Here is a 24,158-nt window from a genome sequence, read left to right on the forward strand (position 1 = left end):
CACCTTCAATTCCTCCTTACCCTGTTTTCTTTTTCCCCATCACCTCCAAATATACTAGATAATTTATAGTTTTATTTACTACTTATCATCTGTCTCATTCCACATACCCCAGTGAAATTACGGGACAGGGATTTTGGTTTTATTCACGGATGTATCCAAAACTCCCGAGTATTAAATATATGAGAGATGCTTGGTAAACATCGTGAAAATTCCCTTACCTTACTGCAACCATTCAATCTGATATAAACTCATATAACCAAACTTCTTCAAAATCTTTATGAAAGAATGTTGTAGGAAAATAATTCTAATTTTTGAAGTAATGAGAAAGTATAACCTAACACACATGTTAACTCCCAACCAAGAGACTCAACATTCTTCTTAAAAGTCTCCCATCACTAATGGCTCTGATTTCTTTTCATTTGTCAACTCTACTCAATTTTAAACTCCCACCCTTCTCAAAAGTTTTCCCTGAGACCCAGAATACCTCGTGATTAAGAGCAACATCTCTGAAGTCATACTTCATGGTTTAAATCCTGCCTCTGCCACTGACTAGCTGTGTGAACTTGAACAAGTTAACTGCTCTTTGCTTTAGTTTCCGTAAAATGGGCTAACAACAGTACGTATCTCACAGACTTGAGAATTAAACGAGGTAACCTAAGTATCAGAACAGTGCTTAGCACACGGTATGTATTCAATAAATGCTAGTCATTACCAACAGCTAACTTCAGTTAGTTGAATAGGTACTGTTAGTTACCTACTCTTCCTCCTCAGAAACCTTAATCTCTGAGATTCTACTACTGTCTTCTATACAAATGTCTATTCAGACTCCCATATTCACCTTTCTGGTCTCATCGAATGAGGATAAATACCTTATTTTTAAGCAGAGATAAGAATGTCAAGAAGGCAAGGATGATAACACCATTAGCATCATATAGAAATGAAAATTACAGGCCTTTACCCCAAACCTACTAATTCAGAAATTCTGGGTGTAGGCCCAGCGACCTATGTTTCAACAAGCCTTACACGTGATCTGAAGGACTCTTAAATTGGACAACACTGATCTAGGGTATGATCATGTCCTGGAAGGGAATTACCAGACCTGTTTCTGCCTTAGGACATTTGTACGTGCTCTTTACTCAGATCTTACGGAAATGCTAATTTCATAAGCAGAAAATTTTTTTATTTGCTTGCCTGATCTCCTATCCTACACCAAGAATGGAAGCTGTACAAGAACAAACTTTGTCTTTTTTTCTTTTTTTAAGATTTTTTTATTTATTTACTTGTCAGAGAGAGAGAGCGCGCAGGCAGGCAGAGTGGCAGGCAGAAGCAGAGGGAGAAGCAGGCTCCCTGCTGAGCAAGGGGACCAATGCAGGACTCGATCCCAGGACCCTGGGATTATGACCCTTGATTATGACTGCAGAGATTGGTGCCACCATCAGGGACTTGAAGGATGCAAGGATGGTGCTTTCCACCATAGCCTCATTCATCTCTATTTGGCCTATGCAGGAGAGGGGTGGGTCTCGGAAAATGACAACAGATTACCGTATATTTAACTGAGTAGTGAATCCAATTTTAGCTTCTGTAACCAGATACGGTTTCATTGCTTGAACAAATTATAACACATTCCCTAGTACCTGGTATGCAGCTATGGATCTGGAAAATTCCTTTCTCTCCATACCCACCCATAAGCAGTTTGCTTTCAGCTGGCAAAGCCACCAATACACCTTTACTGTCTTACCTCAGGGTCATGTTGACTCTCCACACCTAATTCACAATTTAGTTCACAAAGATTTTGATCACCCTTCCCTTCCACAAGATATCACACAGGGCTATTACATTGATAAATATTAATGCTGATTAGACATAATGAGCAAGAACTAGCAACTACTCTAGACTTATTGGTAGGACATTTGCATATCACAGAGTGGGAAATAAATCAGACTAAAATTCAGGGGCTTTCTACTTCAGTGAAATTCAGTGGTACAGGATATGTTGAGCTATCCTTACTAAGGGGAAGGATAGATAAGTTGTCTCTGGCCTTTGTACAACCAAGAAAGACACAGGAGATGTACCTAGCGGGACTTTTTGGGGTTTGGAGACAACATATTCCCCACTTGGGTGTGTTACTCTGGCCTATATACCAAGTAACCCGAAAAACTGTTAGTTCTGGGTGACAACAAAGGCTGTATAATAGGTCCTGGCTGCTGTGCCAGCTCTTCTGCCACTGGGGCCATAACGTTAAAAGATCCACCAGTCCTTGAAGTGTCAATGATAGACACGGATGATGTTTAACTACTCTTTTTTTGAAAAACCCACCCTGGGCCTCAATAGAAACTGAATGTTTAACCACGGGCCCCCAATTTACCACAAGACTCAAAATACCCATCATCAACTGGGTGTTATTTGATCCAACAAACTACAAAGATGGGCATGCACAGTAATACTCCATCATCAAATGGGAGTGGCATATACATGATTGGGCCCAACCTGGCCCTGAAGGCACAAGTTACATTAAGATATGGCCCAGGGGCACCTGGCTAGCTCAGTCCTGACAGCATGCTACTCTTTTTTTTTTTTTAAGATTTTATTTATTTATTTGACGGAGAGAGATCACAAGCAGGCAGAGAGGCAGGCAGAGAGAGAGGAGGAAGCAGGCTCCCTGCTGAGCAGAGAGCCTGATGCGGGACTCGATCCCAGGACCCTGAGATCATGACCTGAGCCGAAGGCAGCGGCTTAACCACTGAGCCACCCAGGGGCCTCAGCATGCTACTCTTTATCTCAGATTTGTAGACTCAAGCCCCACGTTGTTTGCTGAGATCACTTAAAACTAAAATCTAAAAAAAAGGTGGCCCAAATGCCTATGGTCCCCATTCATGCTTCACTTTTTTCTCCCAACCTGTACCCTTAAAAGTACCCTTACAACCAGTTGACAGAGGAAGAAAAGACTGGGGCCTGGTTTACAAGTAGTCCCATGAGATCCGTAAAGACCACCTAATGTAGATAGCTGTAGCCCCAAAGCCCCTTCCTGGGATATCTTCAAAGGAGAGTGGTAAAGGGAAAGCCTCCCAGTGAACAGGACATCAAGCAATGTACCTGGATGTCCATTTTGCTTGAAAAGAGAAATGGCCAGAAGAGCAATTATATACTGATTCATGTGCCACAGCCCATGATTTGGCTGGATGGCTGGGGGTCTGGTTGGAACATAACTGGAAAACTGGTGACAAAGAAAGGTATGTGGATACATGTCTGAATGGGCAAAAAAACCTAAAGATATTTGTTTTCCATGTGAATGCTTACTCTTACCAAAGTGTGACCTCAGCAGAGGACGGATAGAATGACCTGGTCTGTGGACAACAGAGAGCCTCCTTCCCCAGCTGCCCCTGGGCTAATGAACAAAGTGGCCGTGCTGGCAAAAATGGATGTCATGCAGGGGCTCTGCAACATGCACTACCCCCCCTCCAAGGCTGACTTGCTTATGGCCACTGCTGAGTACCCAATCTGCCAGCCAGATACCAACACTAAGCCCCTGATTAGGCACCATTTCCCAGGGTGATCAGATAGCTACCTGGTGATAGGCTGGCTACACTGAACAGCTTCCCTTATGGAAGGAGCAACAACTTTGTTCCTACTTGGGATAGTCTGGATATGGACCTTCCCTGTTTTCAGTGATTCGGCCAAAACTTTATCATCTGTGGGCCAACACCTGATCCACCATTATGGTATTCCAAAACAGCATTGCTTTTGATCAAGGAATTCACTCCACAGCAACAGAAGTGTAATAGCAGGCCCATTTTTATGGAATTCACTCATCTTACCATATTCCCCATCAACCTGAAGCAGCGGCTTGACAGAATGGTGGGATGGCCTTTTGAAGACTTTTTTTTTAGTACCAGGTAGGTGGCAATACCTTGAGGGCTAGGACAAGGTTCTCCAGAAGGTTGTATATGCTCTGAATCAGCATCTGGTTGCCTGGGACTGTTTCTCTTATACCTAGGCTTCATGGGCCTGGGAATCAAGGGGTAGATTGGGACTGTCACTACTCATTAATATCCCTTATGAACCACTAGCCAAATTTCTTCCTGTTCCAGTGACTTTATGGTCTGCTGGCCTAGAGATCTAAGGTCCAACAGGAGGACTGCTTCATTAGGAGACCAATAATGATTCTACTGGACTCTTAAGTTAGACTGCCATCTGGCTACTTTGAGCTCCTCATGCCACTGAACCAACAGGCAAAGAAGGATGTTACAGTGCTGGATTGGATGAATGATCCTGACTATCAGGGGGAAACTGAAATACTCCACAATGGAAATGAGGGTGGGTATGTCTGGAATACAGGGCATCCCTTAAGGTGACTCTCAAGTGTTACCACGCCCTGTCATTAAAGCAATGGAAAACCACAATTAAATCCAAGCAGGACTAATAATGGCACAGACCCTTTAGAAGTGAAGTTTGGGTCACGCTACCAGGTAAAGAACCACAACCAGCTGTGATACTTGCTGAAGGCCCACAGAATGGGTAGTGGAAGAGGCAGTTATAATACCAGCTATAAGCTTGAAACCAGTTAAAGGAACAAGGACTGTAATGGTCTTGAGTAATTCCTCCTTATTTTGCTTATTTTTTTGCATATCTGTTTTATGCAGACATCTGTATATATACAGATATATATTTGTTTTATTTTCTCTTATTTCCTTATTATGTGACATAAGAGGTACCGATTTTCTAACACAGTACTTAAAGTATTGCTAATTTTACATCCTAATATTTAAGTTACGGAGTATCAAGGAGAAGAGTAGACATAACAGGACTTAATCCCCTCTCCTGGGGAAAGGATTGACATGTTCTCAATTGTACACAGAGAGTTGTATCAGGTTAGAAGAAATTATGATCTTGTTATCTTCCTTTGGAGATTAAGTACAGTTTAAAGAGATGCCTATAGGTATAGGGGAACCTGGGTAGTGCAGTCAGTTGAGCATCCGACACTTGGTTTCAGCTCAGGTCATGGCATTAGGGTTGTTGAGAACAAGCCCCATGTGGGGTTCCATGCTCAGCAGAGTCTGCTTAAGAGTCTCTCTCCCTCTGCCTTCTCCCTAAAGTAAATAAATCTTAAAAAAAAAAAAAAAAAGATGTCTATAGGTGTAAAGTTGATAAGGGATGGATGTCTGATGATTCATTGTATTGTCACCTTCACTGGCCTCAGGATACCCAAATTAAGCACTGTTTTCGCCTCCTTTTCCCCAAAAGGAATCCACCCCGTTCCCTGCCTCACTGAGCTGGGACATCTCATTTTCTCCTGCCCTCTAATTTACATCATGGGCTTCCCTTGTTCTCAAGCTTTAGGACTCAGATTGAATTACAGAACAGGCTTTCCTGGTCTCCAGACTGCAAAGAGCAGAGCATGGAACTTCTCAGCCTCCATAACTGTGTGAGCCAATTCCTCATAATAAATCATAGATAAATAGATAGATAGATATCATAGTTATCATATATATATATCTCCATCCATCCCCATAAAAAATCATGTATTTCTCTGGAGAACCTTGACTAATACAACCTCCCTCCTGTCTCACCTGATGAATTGCCTCTCATTTGGTGTCCTGTTCTCTCCCTCTGCCAATTCTAATGCATTATGTACTTAACTGTTAAAATAATCTTAATACAACACTTTTTTTTTTGCTCATATCACCATCATTATCCTTCCCAAAAACCTTTCAAAGCTTCCTATTGAGATGCAGAGGCTACACTCCATGGCATGTCATCAAAGCCCTCTAAAATCTAGCATTAACACACCGTAGTAGAGTGTTACCCTGATGACCTCCCCAGTGAAACACACCTTTGTGCAGTCTCTCCCCGATAACTCTGCACCGGGACCAGGACTACTCTGACCAGTAGACTGTGGCAAAAGTGAGGCTAAGCTAGTTCAAAGATCAGCCCTTAACTGGTCTAGCAGATTCCATTTCCTCCCTCTTTGTAACACTTGCTCGTAGAAGCTCCCTCTTCATGCTATTCCCTTATTCCACTCCTGCAGCACAGACAGTAATTCAGATCAGTTGTGTGCAGTATACCTGGCAAATGCTTCCATGAACTCCTTGAACTTTGTATAATTTTTTCTTCTAAGTTTCCAAAGCATTTTTGTAACTCTTAAAAAGAAACATAGTAGTACATTTAATTCATTTGCTGAATGTTTAACAGGCTCTTACAATGTGCCAGACATTGTTCTAAGTGCTGACAACAAAGCTAATATTCTATATGCTAGTCTCTATACTACAGAACATGGATACCATTCTAAACACTTTTCTGAATTATCTCATTTAATTCTCAAGAATTCTAAAAAGTATCCTCATTTAATACAAGGAACCTCAGGCACAGAGAGAATAAGAAACTTATTTACAATCATACTGCAAGTGGAATAGAAATATAATCCCCCAAATTCTGAATTCAGAGTTTACACTATCAACCCCTACTCTACATTGCCTTCTACAGATGTGAACAAGACAGACAGGATCCCAGTTCTCATGGAACATGCATTCTATCGTGGCAGTGGGAAGAGGAAAGAGTAGTGATAAAGAATACACATAAATCTACAAAATTACTTCAGAAAGTGATAATGCTAGCAAGAAAATAATGCTTTATGGTATGATGCACTGATGAGAAGTTACTCTAGATAGGGCAGTCAGAGAAGGTTTTTGTAAGGTTTCCCAGTAATATCTGGGATAAGACCTGGAGGTCCACAAGAAGAGGCAAAGCAAAGGCCTGTGAAGACAATACCAAATAAAGAGAAGAGCCAGTGCAAAAGTCCTAGGACACACATAATCTCAAACTTAGCATGTTTTAGGAACACACTTTATGTGTGTGCGGCTGAGGGACGGGAGAAGGAGGGGAATGATGAGGTTGGAGAATAAGTCGAGGCTCAGATCATGTAAGGCCTTGTAGGCCATGATAAAGATTTTGGATTTTCCTCTGAGCAACACTGGAAGGTTTTAAGCAGGGTAAAGACATTACCTGATTTATATTTTGCAATGCTGACTGGCTGTTGCATATTTAATAAACTCTAGAAGGGCTAAAATAGAAGCAAGGAAAGCAACAGGAGGCAACTGCAATAGTCCACGTGGGAAATTATGGATATGGAGCTCAAACCTGCAGGATTTACTGAGGGGATGAATACTGGACAAAAGAAACGATCACAGATGGCGCCAATCTTTGGGACTGCCCTACTAAGCAAATGGTGGTATTATTTACTGAGGTCAGAGAAGGTTAAAGGTGGACCAGGTGGATTAAGGTGATAATCATATAATATGTTCTAAATATCTATCCAATATCCAACTGGAGAGGAGAAGGAGGCAGCTAGGCAGATATAAATGTAAAGAGATCAATTTGAAAGTTGTTTGATATAACTGGCAACTTCAGCTAGGGTGAGTGAGGAGAGAAGGAAAAACCAAAGAACTCCAAGCCCCGGGCACTCCCACATTTAGAAGCAGAGAGGCAGTCAGCCTTTATCCTGTTACTCCTCCTCTTTGAATGGCAGAACGGTGTCTTTTTCATTCTTTTGGTACTCTACAGAATTTAGCTCAGTAACAGAAACTCAAAGATGCTCATTAAGTTCTAATGAACAACTACATGTCATTTGGTTTCTCAAGCTTTCACTACAGAAATAAAATACCTGAGGATAAGGGGAACCGTGTCTCATATATTATGGGCCCTCAAATATTTGTTTAATGAATGGGGGGGAAAAAACGTGGACAGGTTTTGCTGGATACATTTTTGTATTCATTGTTCCAGAGAGCACAGCAAGGAAAGGTAGAAAGCAAGCAGCAGCTTAAGTCTTCAAACTATTTTTTTTTTCTAAACATTTTGTTTATTTGAGAGACAGTGAGCGAGCCAGAGAGCACAAGCAGAGGGAGTGGAAGAGTTCGGAGAAGCAGGCTTCACACTGAGCAGAGAACCCAATGTGGGGCTTGATCCCAGGATCCTGGGATTATGACCTGAGCCAAAAGCAGACCCTTAACCGACTGAGCCACACAGGAGACCCATCTTCACATTTCTAATATCCATACCACTGCATAAAACAATACGGGGCAGAGGGTGGAAGGAAGTGGGGTTCTGACATGAGACACCTTAAGAAGTCAGGGTAAAAGGTAGGGAAAGGGTGAGTTACCTAGGTGGAGGTTAACAGCATGAACGAAAGTTTTAAGGTAGGAAGGGACTCAGAACAGCCCAACTATGGGAAGAATTAATTGAGGGAAGGAAAGAAAAGGTTCAAGATTATTTAGTTTGGAGCCTACTGCAGTGAAAAGCCATGGTGGCTTGGGTCAGGGTGGAGCAGTAGAAACAAAGAAGTAGACAATTTCAAGATATTCTTAAGAGATAAAAAAGCAGTAAGGCTTGGTGACTGAGCGAGCACACACAACTCCCAAGTTCTGACCTGAGCAACTAGGTGGGCAGAAGTGTGACTTACTGAGGCAGGCTTCCCTAGACAGGCAGAGGTGGAGCAGGTGTGGAGAGCATGAGCTCATCACTAAATGGCCGTTATATTCCCAAGTAAAATCTCAGAGAGGTATGTAATTAGGTGGTCAGAACATGTTTAGGCCTTAGACATATACATAGGCATCTCCAGAGATGACATTTAAAATCATAGGCATGGATGTAATTTTCCTTAGGAGAAAGCACAAGAAATTCTATCAATTCAAATCACTGGAAAAAATGAAAATATGTGGAGATCAGAAGAGTAAGAACTATTGAAGAACAGGGAAAAGCAGTGAGCCAGGAAGGTACAAGGAAAACCAGCAAAGTACACTGCTATGGAAGTGAAAGAAAGCACATATCCATCGGGAAAAAATAGTCAAAATGACAAGAATATTGAAATAAGGGTACTGCTGACACCTGGTCAGCCATGATATCTCATTTAACCTATAACATAGATTGTATTTTCAGACTATTTTACTATGAAATAGTGCAGTGCAGTAATTAAATGTGCAGGCTCCAGATCTACAACATCCAGGTTTAAACCCTGGTTCCACTACTTACTAGCTAAATGGCTCTAACTATACTATACTTGATTATACTTGTAATTAGTATATACTTAATGTCTCTGTGCCTTAGTTTCCTCATTCATAAAAAGAAAGCAAAAATAATACCTACCTCAAAGAATTGTTAACATTAAGTGTGTGTGCGTGTGCATATACTCATCAATTAAAATAGTGGCTAGCACAAATTAGTTCAGTAAATGATAGCTTTTATTACTCACAACACTGCTTCTATGGGAAAATATTTTCTGAACAAAAGAAGTTTGTTTGAAATAACCTTTCACTAATTTGAGACTGTCTCTATTCCGCAGAAATTGTGATCTTACAAGGTCTTTTTCCAAAAGCCTTGAGGGAAACTAGACTTAAAACTCACTAAAAAAAGCCTTAATGTAGTAGCTTACCAGTTTGTTTTTGTTTTTCTTTTAAGAGAGAGAATGCACCTGGGTTGGGGGCGATGGGCGGAGGGAGAGAATCTTAAACAGGCTACTTGCCCAGTTCGACTCAGGGCTTCATCTCATGATTCTGAGTTCATGACCTGAGCTGAAATCAGGAGTTGGAGGCTTAACCGACTGAGTCACCCAGGCGCCCCCGTAGTTGACCAGTTTTAGAGAAGCTACTAATTTTTTTGTTGTTTTTTGGAGGGGTACCTATCTCACTCATTACACATTCATACCATGATCAGAAAGAACTTATCTATTAGGAAATTTGAAAAACTGGCATGGAAAAAATGGACTATTTCAAGTGACAAAGTTACAAAAACAGATAAAAATCTACTTCAAATAAAGTATTATTTAGTCACTTTTTGGTGCATAGTCAAATACAAACACATCTATCATCACTATGATGAAACAGCCTCTCGATGCTCTGTGCAAGATATAAATAACAGGTAGAGAAAAGGAAGATCTGCAGCTTCCTGACGATCATCTTATTTCCAAAAGTATGCAAAGGTATTAATAGTATCTCAGACAGCCCCATCAAAAGTATCTCCAGCTGCATGGTGATAGGCAAAGATATGCCCATTCAGTCCCTAAAATTAACTGAGAAAAACACAAATAAATGGGAGATTCATAAGACCAGTTTTTATCCCTGAATTTCCTGTTGATTTAACGAGTACTATTTCAGAAATTTCCAGAAAACTCTGTACACCCTATGGTAAGATGCTGGGAGTTTCCCCTTAGCTCTTAATTTTTTAATTGTTAATACAACAGAAATACCTAATACCTGATGGAGCTAAAATACCAAAAAAGTATTAATTTCAAAGTAATGAGAAATTGTTTGTCATATTCTTTCCCCATCAACTAATGAAAATACTCCATTTCGGGACCAAGCAAAGACACAAAGTAGGGACATGTCAGTAACAACAGAATGTCATTACCATCTGTTAGCTTCTGAATAGGTTACTGGAAACAAGGTGACAGACAGGCTAATTCTTTATGGATAAGTATCCATATCACATCATCACAACTAGTACTCATTTGCACCTTCAAGAAGAAACTGCCACAAAGGGGAACAAAAACATTCAACTGATATATGAATTATGAAAAAGCTTTCTAAAATGTTATAAAAATATGAATGGGCTTCTAAAAATGCAGAATACTTAAAGATTTACAGGCCATATTTCAGATTCAGTATTTTCTATACAACTGAAATGAAAGAGGACATTTCACAATTTGAAGAATAAAATGAGGTACAGTTAAGAAGTGTGTAGCCCTGTACAGATGGCCTGATCCTAACACAAGATGTTAACAAAGCAAGTTGGTGGGGGAGGGGGAAAGCCTGCATTTTCGATGCTAAAATTTAGTTAACTCCACCCCCAAAATACATATTTTTAAAGGGGGGGGCTTAGCATTTAAGAATCAATAACTTCCAAAAAACAGAAAATAAACCTCTTTCAGATTACGTGTTCCAAATGAATCTACTTACTGTTTTCAAATGTGTTTGGGAAGTCATTCTTTGTTACTTTGATAAATAACATTTGGAAAATATGACAAGCAGATTTTAGTTTCTTGCCTCAGAAGTATTCTGCTAAAAGAAATAACAGAAATAACTAAGTAGAATTTGTTCCATTTACCTAATAAAATACTTTTTATTTAAAACATTGAAAGTGCTGCACAAATACCTATCATTATCGTTCACTAAAGAGAAAGCAATTTTAATTTGTAAATTATCGCACTCAATGCAAAAGCTATTTGAAAAACAAATCAGCACCAAAAAAAAAAATTAATAATGGGAAAAGTGCCAAACATCTTTCATAAAACTCCTTAAAATATCTTAAGAGCATATAATACAAAGTTATGGCTATTTCTGAAAAGTTTCAGCAATTATTTAGCTCCAAATTGGCACATCGCATTCTTCTTCTTTTTTTTTTAATCACAGCTCTTTTAAACAAAGGATCTAAAATTTTCTGAGAAAGCTTATTTCCCTTTTCTTGAATCAAATTTTTCTCATTCTCTCTTAATCATCCCAAGGTATTAAGACAAAGACCAACTACTTTTCACACATTATTTTCCAAATCATAAAGGTGGAACTTTCACAAAAACAAAGAAGATAACCTAGAACTGTAATGTATAAAGTAAAAAGAAAAAAAAGTTCACTTCTGTCGTGACAATAGTGAAGAAATCTGATGAGATCATAAAGCCACGAAGCTTCCTGTTGGTAGCTGAGGATGAAGTCATTAGCAACCCAGGATTCCCTGGTCCTTGTAATCAGAAGCTGCACCTACCAGATTCTGCATTGTTCGGCAGAGGTGGCTTTAAAACACCCCGCTCCCGAATCGTCCAAAGCAGACCACGCCTTCCAGTTACCATTCAAATGGACCATTTCACAGTGTGGCACTACTACACATTTCCCGCGAGCTTAAATATCTTGTAAGAGTCAACATTTTAGATTCCCTTGGTCATGATGGAGCAAAGATGAACTCTTGAACCCCGCGCTACATAATGAACCCGGGTTTCAGAAGCCGAGATGGAGAAGCATGCTTCTGTTCTTCAACCTTTACGGCCTTCACTGACCAGCCCCCCCTCCAATATCTTCCCAATTCTTAGTCACCCCAAGACATAGAAGGCAAAAAAAAGATTCCTTACTTCCTGCTGTTGTTAAAAGGGGAGGAAACCCAAGAGTAACTTTGAACGCGTGGAAGAGAAATAGCTTAATCTTGGCCACCACTGCAAACATATGTCACCCAGCTCCGTCGCAGCTTTCGCGCCCCTCCAGGCCCCCCTCCCGGGCCCCACGCCCCAGGGGTTCTCCCGCAGCCCAGCCCTCCCGGGTCCCCCCCAATGCCAGGGACGCGGCTCGGCGCCTCTTCCTCTCGCGCCTCCCCCACCCTCACATTGCCGGGGTCCCCAAGACCACATTGTCCGTTCTAGTACAATGGAATGTCACTGCCCGGAACTCCTCAGGGGCCCCCCTCAGCCCCCCTCAGCCAGTCCCCGGTCTCCCTGGTCGCCCAGTTCAGGCACGAACCCAAACTTCACCATGTGAGAGAGCCCGAGACCCGCGAGGTGACGGAGACCCACGACTCCCGCCTAGCCCTCCCTTTGACTCACCGTCCCCTACCAGCCCTAAGCGCGAATCCCGCACGGGGCGCCCCCACCCACCCCAAGACCACCTCATAGGAGTCATCATCCGCCTCTCCCAGCGCGGGCAAGGGCGAGAAGAGCGGAGGGCTCCCCGCCCGGCCCGGACCCCTGGGCGGCGCTGCACTGGGGCGAAGGCCCCAAACGCATCCCCGGCCTTTCCTGGCCCACGACGACCCCGCCGCCCACCCTCCCTACCTGGCCTTGAGGCTGGGGCTGCTGCCGCTGCTGCAGCTGCTGCTGGCGGCGGCGGTGGCCGCCGCGGCTCGGGGTTCGTAGGCCCAGGCGGGGGCGGGGGGTGGTGCGGCGGCGCTGGCGGTGGCGGGGGCGGCGGGGGGCGCGGGCGGCGGCGGCGGGTCGGCGAAGCCGGAGGTCGCGTAGTTCCTGTCCATCGTGGGGGTTGCGTAGGGAGGGCGGGCTGCAGTGGGGGCTCCTCTAGGGCCCAGTGTATGGGGGGCGGGAGGGGAGGGAGGGGGCGGGGGGAGGAAGAGGAGGAGGAGGCGGCGGCGGAGGGAGCTGCCCCCTCACATGGCCCCGGCGGGCGGACGGGCGGAGGGCGCGCTGGCCGGTCTCTGCCGGGGGAACCCGGGCCGCGGCGCGCGGCGAGGCCCCAGCCGGGCGGTCAGGGAAGCGGCGGCATCCGCGGCCGGGACTCACGGCGGCGGCGGCGGCGGCCGCTTCGCCCCATGTTGGTGGATTTCCCAGGATGCACCTCCCGCCCCCCCTCCGCCCCGCGGCCTCGCCCCGCCTCCCCTCGGCGCCCCGCGCTCGCGGCTCGCGGGCCAGGCGGGCGGCCCGCGAGGCCTCCTCCTCCGCCGCCGCCGGCCGCCTCTCCCAGGCCAGCGGGGCGGAGAAGGCTCGAGGCCTGCCCGCCCGGCCGGCTCCGGGAGTCCTGAGCGGGGCCCGCCGGCGGCAGCCAACGGGCGGCGGGCTTCCCGCCCTCGGCTGCTCCGCGGGGAGCTGTCCACGCTCGCCGCGCCCCGCGTGGGAAGGGGCCGCGCCCGCAGTCCGCCCCGCGCGCGGGAGGGGAAATGGAGCGGAAACCCAGCCTAGGTGCTGCGAAGGGGGAGGCTTGTCAACGCTTTGCCTGGAGTTCGTTATTTGACCCTTCGAGTTATTTTGAGTGTCTCAAATACTCCGTTCCCACATCGCGATTTCTTTCTCTGAGCCCGGTCCCAAACCAGAAACAGCTGAGCGGGCTGTTTCACAGTCGGTTTACTCCCTTCCGGCACAAAGCTTGCTGCGCTAGAGGACCCTTTTCCTGTTGTGAGGGGAGATTTATATTCAAAGAGATTCAAATTCAAACGTATTATTTTCCAATCCTCGTTGAAAGGACCTTTCCCAGGGGCTCTTATTAAGTGTCCCCACCCCCACCTTGGGAATTTTCTCATTCTGGATTTCAGAATCTTCTATCCGAAGGTAAATACTGCCTCTTCATTGATTAATCCAACTACCATCTGGATGACTTTAATTACAAGACATTCAAACTCACTATGCACACTTTGTGTTGGAGATTTTCGTCTGAGACTTGGGACTTAAGCAGGACTTTACCCAAACATTTCCCGTGTGACCTCCACGCATTTTAGCGGGGGTTAATTTAGTGATTATTTTGAGGATCTTCTGTTGTATATCAGAGCTGCGTTTCTTCTATAATCATGAGTAGTGAAACCTAGGGTTCATGGAAATCGTTTGGTCCGTAAGGCATAAAGTAAAAGTTAAACAGGAAAGTTTATATTTATTGACCATCCCCCTTAAAAAAATCAATACTGGTTTAACAGCTATTATGTGCTTAGCACAGAAATCTGCCCCTCAAGATAAGCTTAAAAACGTTTAAACAAACCAGACAGGCATAGTAGAAGACCTAATAAATTTGATACATTATCCCTGAACACCATTTTAAAAGCCAGTTTAAATTTCGGTAATACCTGATACTGAATCTGCTCTTCCGTACGTGATTATTTTTGTTCTGGGAGATTCTGTTTTCCTCCTGGCGCCAACATCCTTTTGTTCCTATTCCTTCCTTTTTGTAAGTCTTTCGGCACCTGTGATGCTTAAGAGTCTGGTCCCCGGGTGGGGAAGCGAGGAAGTAAGTAGTCGTTATTTACAAATGAATTCAAACGTGTAGACCCAAGTGATCTTGCCAATTTTATGCTAATTTCAGTATGCATCTACCCTGGATATCTTTGAAAAGTAGTTTTCCTTGGGGAAGGAATTTGCCAGATAATTTGAGATCCTGCCGGGAGAAGTAAGCGTAAATCTTCCTTGCAAACTTTATTTTTCTTACTGCAGACTGGAAATCTGTAATCTAAATAAAAGAAAGACGTTTTCACTACTAACTATTACACTTGTACGTATTTTTGTGAGCACTAAAGTTTAGTCTTTACAGAAAGTATAGAAAGTGGAGTGTCAGGCTATAAATGTTTTATGGCCCTTCGTTGGAGTTACCCACAACTGGTACTCAGAGTGAGTTATGCAGGCAATACCAAACAAGTGGCAATAAAGCCTTTATAGTCCCTCACACCATAATGTAGTGTATTTATGTCACATAAATCAGAGAAAAGATATTAAGGGAAATTTTGGGTGAGTATTTAAAAAATAATATTACTCTGTCACCATGTGCCATGTTCCTATGCCCGCTATTTCTATCTCAGTTCTCAAATTGGGGACAAGTTTTGAAAATCGATGGCATCAAAGGCAGTTTGATTGCAAGATGAATTGAAATCTTACACTTTAAGAAGGAGTCTTCTTGTCCTCACCTCCGTCTTCACTTCCTTCTGAGTTTATTACCCAGGAGTTAGTAATGCCTCAGAATATATCCATGAACCGTCTCCGCACATTACCCGGCTTTCCTCCCATCCCACTAGAAAATCACCAAGTATTTCAACTGGTAGGAAGCTTGGAGTTAGATGAGTAGTTCATCACCCTTATTTTGTTGAGGAAACGGAAGCCCAGTGTTCAGCAACTTGCTTTAAGGTGACAGAGGCTATCAGTTGGAGGAAGGATCAGTGGAACCCCATCTCCACTGAGGCAACCTTATTTGTTTGTTGGGAATGGCAGAATTTGGGCTTGCCTGGCTGGAAATGTAGTCAATAAGTTCATATACTCCAGTGTTACCAAGAAACCAGCTACTAATTGGAAAGATTCAAGAAGGCCAAATTATGGGGGGCGTTGTTTTTTTTTTTTTTTTTTTTTAATTTTTATTTATTTATTTGAGAGAGAGAGAGAGCTTGCAAGCACATGGGGTAGAGGCAGAGAGAGAGGAAGCAGACTCCCTGCTAAGATTGACACAGGACTCAATCCCAGGACCCTGGGATCATGACCTGAGCTTAAGCCAGACACCTACACGACTGAGCCACCCAGGTGACCCCAAGTTTGTGGTTTTACTGAGAATATCAGGAGTATGTTTGTGGGAAGTGGGTTGAGGAGGGGAGGGGGCTTAGTTAGTTTTCCATGTTTCCTTTCTCTTCCAGTGTTGAGAACTATAAGCCCCGTCTTTGCCAGGGCAGCCGTGATTTCAGTCCCGTAAGTCAGCATCAGAAATTAAAACATCAGAAATGCAGTTAAGTCCCACTATGATTTCTCTCTCTCTCAGGGGCTTGACCCTATCACAGTCATCTTTTACCAATCCCCATTGTCTGTCATTCCACCCAGGGAAACAGCTATGGAGTCAGAAGAGCCTGCTTCTTTGGAAGCCACAGCCTCACTCAGGTGTCACTGAAAGACGGTGATGAGGCACATTCCTCCCGGTGAGTAGAACTTCAAGAAGCATATTCGATCATCAAATTTTGTATGTGTAGAAAGTGGTCTGAGCTGTGGATGTGGATGGACTCAGGTTCTGGTGAATGACTTAGCTGATCAGGAGTCTGGAAGAATGAAGGTTGAATGATTGGAGACCAGGAGTTCTGGAGATGAAGAAAGATAGTGGTGCAGCCTGATTACGAAGTCTTTCATTGAGTGTATCTTTTATCTCCTTGCATAGATTACGGGAAATTTAAACCTCCTTCTGCAGATGATCGCTTTCTCAGCAGAATAACCAATAATAGGGACACCTGCCTGGCTGAGTCGGTAGAGCATGCGACTCTTGATTTCAGGGTTGTGAGTTTGAGCCCCACGTTGGGTGTAGAGATTAGTTAAAAATAAAATCTATGAGGTGCCTGGGTGGCTCAGTTGGTTAAGCTAAAGGTAGCTTTAGCTCAGGTCATGATCTCAGGGTTTTAGGATTGAGCCCCACGTCATCTGGCTTCCTGATCATCCAGGAGTCGGCTTTTCCCTCTCCTTCTGCCACCCCCCACCCTGCTCGTTCTCTCTCTCTCCCTCTCTCAAATAAATTAAATAGAATCTTAAAAAAATTTTTTAAATCTTTAGAAAAAAGAATAACCAATAAATATCGAATATATGTGTCCTACGTTCTGTGCTTTGGGCTTTCCATGGATTATCTCATTTAATCCTCAAAATATCCTTAACATGCGGTATTGGCTTTTATTATTTCCATTTTATAGGAAATTGAGGTGTAGTGAAGTTAAGTAAGTCCCCAAAGCATGCAAGCCCCTACAAATTGATGATGGTGCAAGGGAAGGCCAATATGTTTGACTCCAAAACTTAATAAGGTTGGTAAAGAGCTCCTGTCAGGTTTCTCCACTGAAGAGTTAACTCTATTTTCCTTTATAATTAGTGCATATTTTGTGGGTACTTTAAGACCATGTAAATTCCTGAGGCCTCATTTTTTCACCACTGATTTTAGAATCTGTATTAGTTTCCTGTGGCTGCTGCAACAAATTATCACAAACTAAGTGGCTTCAAACAATAGAAATTCATTGCCTCACAATTTGAAATCAGAAATCAAGATGTCTACAGGGCTGTGTGCTCCCTGGGAAGGCTCTAGGAGAGAACCCTTCCTCCAGCTTCCGGCCCTTTTCCTTGGTTTGTGGTCACAGCTCTCCAATCTCTGCCTCAGTCTTTATAAGGCCTTCTCTGTACATCTGTCTTCTTTTAGGTTTTTGGGTTTTGTTTTTTGGCTTTTTTTTTTTTTTTTTAGTAATCTCTACATCCAGTGTGGGGCTCGAAGTGTGCCCTGGAGAGCAAGAGCCTCATGCTCTTCTGATCGAGCCAGCCAGGCACCATTTCTCTTATGTCTTTTATAAAAGCACCTGTCGTTGGATTGGTGGCCCAGTTGGGTAATCCAGGATGATGTCATCTCAAGATCCTTAATTATATCTATAAAGATGCTTTTATCAAATAAGGTCACATTCACATGTTCTGAGGATTAGGACATGGACACATTTTTGAGGGGCCACCAATCAACTCACTGAGGCATCCCCTAATTATTCTTGTTTGAAACAACTGTTATTATGGTTACCAAGTAATAATTTTCCTAACTCCATGATTTATTCTTTTTTTTTTAAAGTTTTTATTTAATTATTTGACAGAGATCACAAGTAGGCAGAGAGTCAGGCAGAGAGAGAGAGGTGGGAGCATGCTGTCCGATGAGCAAAGAGCCCGACGTGGGGCTTGATCCCAGAACCCTGGGATCATGACCTAAGCTGAAGGCGAGGCTTTAACCCACTGAGCCACCGAGGCACCCCTCCATAATTCATTCCTTAATCATTAGTTTCTATTCTTCTACTGGAAGGAATTTTCCCTTTATCTATCTATCTATCTATCTATCTATCTATCTATCTCAGTACAGACTCATGATTTCTTACTTTAGTCAATGGATTTGTGCAGTAAAGGATTAACAAAGCAGGTCCATGCTGTCCAAACACTGTACAGAGCAAAGAAAGATTTGGCCCTTGCCAGGCTCCAGAGCAATAACTTTTAAGCACTTGGAAAATCCTCCTAAGAGTATCTTTGTTTAGGGATGTGTAGATGGCTCAGTTGAGTTAAGTGGCTGCCTTCGGCTCAGGTCATGATCTCAGGGTTCTGGGATCGAGTCACGCAGTGGGCTTTTTGCTCCATGGGGAGCCTGCTTCTTCCCCTGCTGTCTCTGCTTGTGCTTTCTCTTTCTCTCTCTGACAAATAAATAAAATCTTAAAAAAAAAAAAAAAGTATCTTCATTTACCTGAGGCCTTGGGCTGTACAAGATATGCTAATGATGTGACTTACAGTTGAGTCTTCAGACCACGCAGTATTAGTTTGACCTCTGGAGGGACTGGAAAATTAAGGTCAGCCACCAGGGCAGTTAGCCATGCTTATATGACCTGCTCTCAATAAAAACCCTGTACACCAAGGCTCAGATGAGCTTCCTTGGTTGACAGTACAGGACTCCACTGGGCAGGACACTGCAAACTTGTACCTGGTCTCCCTTATACCCTGCACTAGGTGCCTTTTACCATTGCTGATTTTAATCTGTATCCTTTCACTATAATAAACTCTAACCATCAGTATAACAACTTCCCTAACTTCTGAGTTCTTTGTAATAAATCATTGAACATGAGGGTGTTCTTGGTGAAGTTATAACCTGTTACCATATTTATTTATTTATTTATTATTTTTGAAAGTGTTTCAGTGTCTTTTTAAAAATTTTATTTTTTTTTATTAACATATAATGTATTATTAGCCCCAGGGGTACAGGTCTGTGGATCGTCAGGTTTACACACCTCACAGCTCTCGCCATAGCACAAACCTTTCCCAGTGTCCATAACCCAAGCACCCTGTCCCTATCCCTCTACCCCCCACAACCCTCAGGTTTTTTTTGTGAGATTAAGATGTTACCATGTTTATTTAAAACACAGGATTTCTAATCTCTTTCCATACTTATTTATTTTTCATATGAAGGTGGCCTTGGGGGTCCTTGAACACATGATTAGAATCTATTACCATATGTATTTTTATAGTGAAATAATCACATACTTGACGTAATACCCAAACATTTAATTACTTTAGTATACTTCCTCACATTAAGGACCCATGAGAACATTTTAAGCTGGGAATGACATGATCAAAACCATGGAAAACACTCCCTTTCCCTTCCTAATGTCCTACTCTGGTCTACATCTTCAGGCTAGATGGAACACTGGTTCCATCACAACACAAGAAGCACAGTCCCTTCACAGATTTACATGCAAACACACACCCGCTATCACCACCACCACCACCAACAACAACAAGAAAAGAAAAAAACATGTCACTACTTAGGACAGTCCCACTACCCTCCTATTGTCCTAGTTGTTTGCAAATACAACTTGAGGCACCTACTTTCCAGGGATTTTGCTGCTGAAGAACTGAATTTCAACCAACAGTGGTAGAGCATGTATTCTCAAGTCTCCAGATTCTTCAGCTAGAGCCTAAGCATGAAACACTAAAGCACACTCTGCCTGAGCAGAAAACCACCTGCAAAATTGCTTTATACACTCTTCCTTCTCTTGTTACTACTCTGTTCCCTTGGTCCCAAAGCCCTAGATATAGTGGTGGTAAAGGAAGATTATTGGGAGTGGTTTAGACGTCACCAAATCATCATGCCTGTTAATGTTAGTATATAGATACTAATCACTAGCCGGTCATTACTTGGTATGAGGTTTAATTTTGTCATATGAAATTTTTCAGTTACTTAAAATTCAGATATGGTAGGCTCAAATATCTTGTGGAAGTCCAAAGCCTCTCCCAAATTTCTGCGAATTCTGAGGAAACTTACAATCTCTTGCTCAACATGTCTTCAAGTTTCTTCTGCTTCCATTGACTGACTGCTCTGTTCAAGGTAAAAACTGAAAAAGTCTCTTCACAGTTACACTAGCACGTATGTACACACACACAAATCCACTCATGGGAACATTTATGAAAGAAAGTAAGCACTGGATTATTCATGATATCAATTTTACATTTCTGTTATTTATGTGTATGTACTCATTTTTCCACTGCTCACGTAATATGGCTGCTTGCTTACAACTTTAAAAACTCAGAGGAAGCATTGCTTATGACATGTTGTAGCAGATCCCTTTGGTGCATGTCCTGGCTCACCTCTGAGACAATTCTGACCTACCTAATGATCATAGCATCCTATCCCAAGATCACGTCATGTGTCTTTCTGTATTCTGCTTTGTATGACACCACTGGAGCTCTCCGGAGTGTAGAGAAGTTTGCACCTCCCCCTTAGGAGAAACCCTTACTCAATGAAGAACAGAAGCCAATGGATAAGTCAACCTCCTGGCTTCCAGGTGAGCTCCAGGGAGCCATTTTGTGCCCTTCTCAGTGGTCCTCATGGAAGGGAAGCTCTTGTTAACTAGTAACAGCAACTTTAATGATAAGGCCCTTTGGCTTGTCCTTCAGTCCAGTCTCTCTCTCTCTGCTCTGTCATTTTTCCTGCCTTCCAATTAACTACCTGCATTCAAATCATTGTCTCAGGTTCTGCTTTTGGCGAAACATGTCTTATACTACTATTTGATATAACTACTTAATGCTAGTGCTTTCAATTTTGATGTATGTCTTTTCATAAGTATCTGTCCCCAAGTCAAAGTAGTTATTAAATCTTCTCCTGTCAGGCTTGGGGACAAGGCAGAGTGAAGGAGTGTTGCAAAAAGTGCTAAAAGCTACATTTTAAAAGCATCTTTAGGTCAGAACTGGGACAAATAATCCCAAAGAGGTTATCAATATAAAGTTTGAAACAAGTGAGCGTAGGTCCTTTTTAAAAAACACTATAGTTCTTCCAGACAAAAGCTTCTATGCCCCCTTCATATATATTACTGATAAAAGTGGAATCCTGAGTCTTGCTGGCCCTCTACCTTGTTCCCCATGCCCAACTACCAACACATCTTATGAAGCTTGTAGGACTCTAGGAAGATGGTTTCAAAACTCTGGGGCTAGACAAGTAGCTGGAGCTACTTGGAGACAAGTACAGGGAGAAAGCAAAAAAAGGACCCCAAAATAAGAGTTGCTGCTATTGCAGAAATGGGAAGGTGGTCGGTTAACTCTTGGCGCTAAAATTTTATCTATAATAGTTTTCTCATTTTGTTCAAATTCCAATACTACATCATAGTCTACTATATTGAAATGCCATAATTCAACCAAGTCTTCGTCTGTTGTTGGACATTCATTTCTAATTTTTCAGTTTTAACACTACAATGAGCAACTTTCTAAAAATATGTAATCTCTTTGATGCTTTAAGGGACATTCCTAGAAGTGGACTTTCTTTGTTATGGAACACAAATGCTCCTCAATGCTCTTTCATGTCCTTCATGAATATTGTCAAATTATTTTCCAGAAAAAGTGTATCAATTTGTCTTCCACCCACAGTCCATGAGAACATTATGTTGTGTGTATCTACATCAGCATGAATGCATGGACTCACCTTGTGAAAATATGGTCACAGCAGCCACACTCGTGTGAATTGGTTTATAGTATTGAGGAGCTTCGAATTACAACTGGGCCCTTTTCTTTTAACAGTTAGTTTTAGACCTAAGTCTTTTTGCCCCAAGCTCTATCTGAGGCATCTTTGTGACCTGGGCATCCTCACCTTCTCTGCCATCTTGATTGGAGATGCCTACCAATTACCAAATATTGCCCGCCAATTTTTTCAGACACTTATCTATCAAAGTCAATAAAGTTCAATGGGTCTTCTCCAGCTGTCCCAATTTACAATGAATATACAAAACAAAAATCTGAGATTAAGAGCAACTGTGGTTAAGAAACTTAACCTAATAGAAATGAAATAAGTGAGAAGGGCTGACATTATGAGAGTACCTATGAATGTCCTTGTAAACAAAACAAAACTAAAGAGGTACTCTTTGGAGAGACAGAACAGCATAGAGGTTAAGAGCTAGGCTTCTTTGATTCCAATATTGCTTCTGCTGCTTACTGGGTGACCTTGGATAAGCTACTTAACCTTTCTCATTCTCAGTTTCCTCTTTATAAAACTAGGTAATAATAGCTGCTTCACAGAAGTGTTGAGAAAATAAATAATTTCATATATGCTTAGAACAGTGCTAGGCACATAGTTTTGGGGTTTTCTTTAAACTTTTTTTTTTTTGTTTGTTTTTTTTACATAAAGAAGGTCAAAGAAGGGGCACCTGGGTGGCTCAGTGGGTTAAAGCCTCTGCCTTCAGCTCACGTCATGATCTCAAGGTCCTGGGATCAAGGCCCGCATCAGGCTCTCTGCTCAGCAGGGAGCCTGCTTGCCCCCTTCTCTCTCTGCCTGCCTCTCTGCCTACTTGTGATCTATGTCTGTCAAATAAATAAATAAAACCTTTTAAAAAACTTTTTTAAGACTGGTCAAAGAGTAGTATGAAGAATACCTTTATATCATTTCATAAATGTTGACATTTGCCACATTTTCTTTCAGTCTCTCTTTCTCCTGCACACCATTTTATCTAAGCTTGCACTAGAGGTTTAGCTGGTACAATAAGGTGAGGAAAATATAAAAAAGTAAGATTATCTTTGTTTGGGAATGTCATGATTACATCATAGAAAATCTTATGGAATTTTCTGTAAAAAATAGACAGTTGAATTTGGCAAGATCACAAGATACAAGGCCAACAAATTTAAAAATTATATATCTATATAGTAACAATAAACAATTAGAAAATGAGATTTAAAAAAATTAAAACATAATTCACAACCATAGAATTCACCATTTTAAAGTATACAAAAGTGGGCTTGAGTATATTCACAAGATTGTGCAACCATCACCACTATCTCATTCTAGAACATTTACAACCCTCCCCCCAAATCCCTCACATCCATCAGCACACACTCCCCAGTTCCTCTTTCCTCTAATCCCTGAGAGCCAGTAATCTACTCCCTGTTTCTATGGATTTGCCTATTCTGGACATTTCACATAAATGGGATCATATACTATGTGTGGATTTTCTGTTTCTCTGTTTCAAGTTTTTATGCAAATTCTAGTTAGTTAACATATAGGGTAATATTGGTTTCAGGAGGAAGATTTAGTGATTCATCACTAAATAACACCAGTGTTCATCACAACAAGTGCCCTCCTTAGTGCCTATCACCCATTAGCCCATCTTCCACCCACCTCCTTCCATCGACTCTCAGTTTGTTCTCTAGAGTTAAGAGAACCTCATGGTTTGATTCCCTCTCTTTTTCCCCTTCCCCTATGTTTATCTATTTTGTTTCTTAAATTCCACACATGAGTGAAATTATACAGTATTCGTCTTTCTCTGAATGACTTATTTCACTTAGCATATTGCACTGTTGCTCCATCCACGTCATTGCAATTGGCAAGATTTCATTCTTTTTTTTTTTAAAGATTTTATTTATTTATTTGACAGACAGAGATCACAAGTAGGCAGAGAGGCAGGCAGAGAGAGAGGAGGAAGCAGGCTCCCTGCTGAGCAGACAGCCCGATGTGGGGCTCGATCCCAGGACCCTGGGATCATGACCTGAGCTGAAGGCAGAGGCCACTGAGCCACCCAGGTGCCCCCGCAAGACTTCATTCTTTTTGATGGCTGAGTAATATTCCATTGTGTACCTATACCACATCTTCTTTATCCATTCATCAGTCAATGGACATTTGGACTCATTCCATAATTTGGTTATTGTTAATAATGCTGCTATAAACATTGGGGTGCATGTGCCACTTCGAGAACCAGTATTTTTGTATCCTTTGGAT

General features: G+C 42.4%; 1 protein-coding gene and 1 long non-coding RNA gene across 4 annotated transcripts in view; one reads left to right on the plus strand and one right to left on the minus strand.

Annotated features, from left to right (window-relative positions):
* QSER1 (glutamine and serine rich 1) overlaps positions 1–12,896 on the minus strand; it is a 74,691-nt gene extending 61,795 nt beyond the window's left edge. Inside the window, exons 1-2 of one of the 2 annotated variants that reach the window (XM_059406333.1) lie at positions 12,797–12,864; positions 10,944–11,045 (exon numbers count right to left, since the gene is read on the minus strand). The gene's annotated coding sequence lies outside the window, so the exon portion shown is untranslated. Of the gene's footprint in view, positions 1–10,943; positions 11,046–12,796 lie in introns of both variants that reach the window. The other variant, XM_059406344.1, reaches the window with a different exon arrangement.
* Positions 12,802–24,158, plus strand: part of LOC132021666 (uncharacterized) — a 41,211-nt gene continuing 29,854 nt past the window's right edge. Inside the window, exons 1-2 of one of the 2 annotated variants that reach the window (XR_009405422.1) lie at positions 12,802–12,869; positions 16,250–16,344. This is a non-coding gene — a long non-coding RNA (uncharacterized LOC132021666). Of the gene's footprint in view, positions 12,870–13,599; positions 14,018–16,249; positions 16,345–24,158 lie in introns of those variants that run through there. The other variant, XR_009405423.1, reaches the window with a different exon arrangement.

Source organism: Mustela nigripes, chromosome 1 (assembly GCF_022355385.1).
Source record: "Mustela nigripes isolate SB6536 chromosome 1, MUSNIG.SB6536, whole genome shotgun sequence".
Classification (NCBI taxonomy): domain Eukaryota; kingdom Metazoa; phylum Chordata; class Mammalia; order Carnivora; family Mustelidae; genus Mustela; species Mustela nigripes.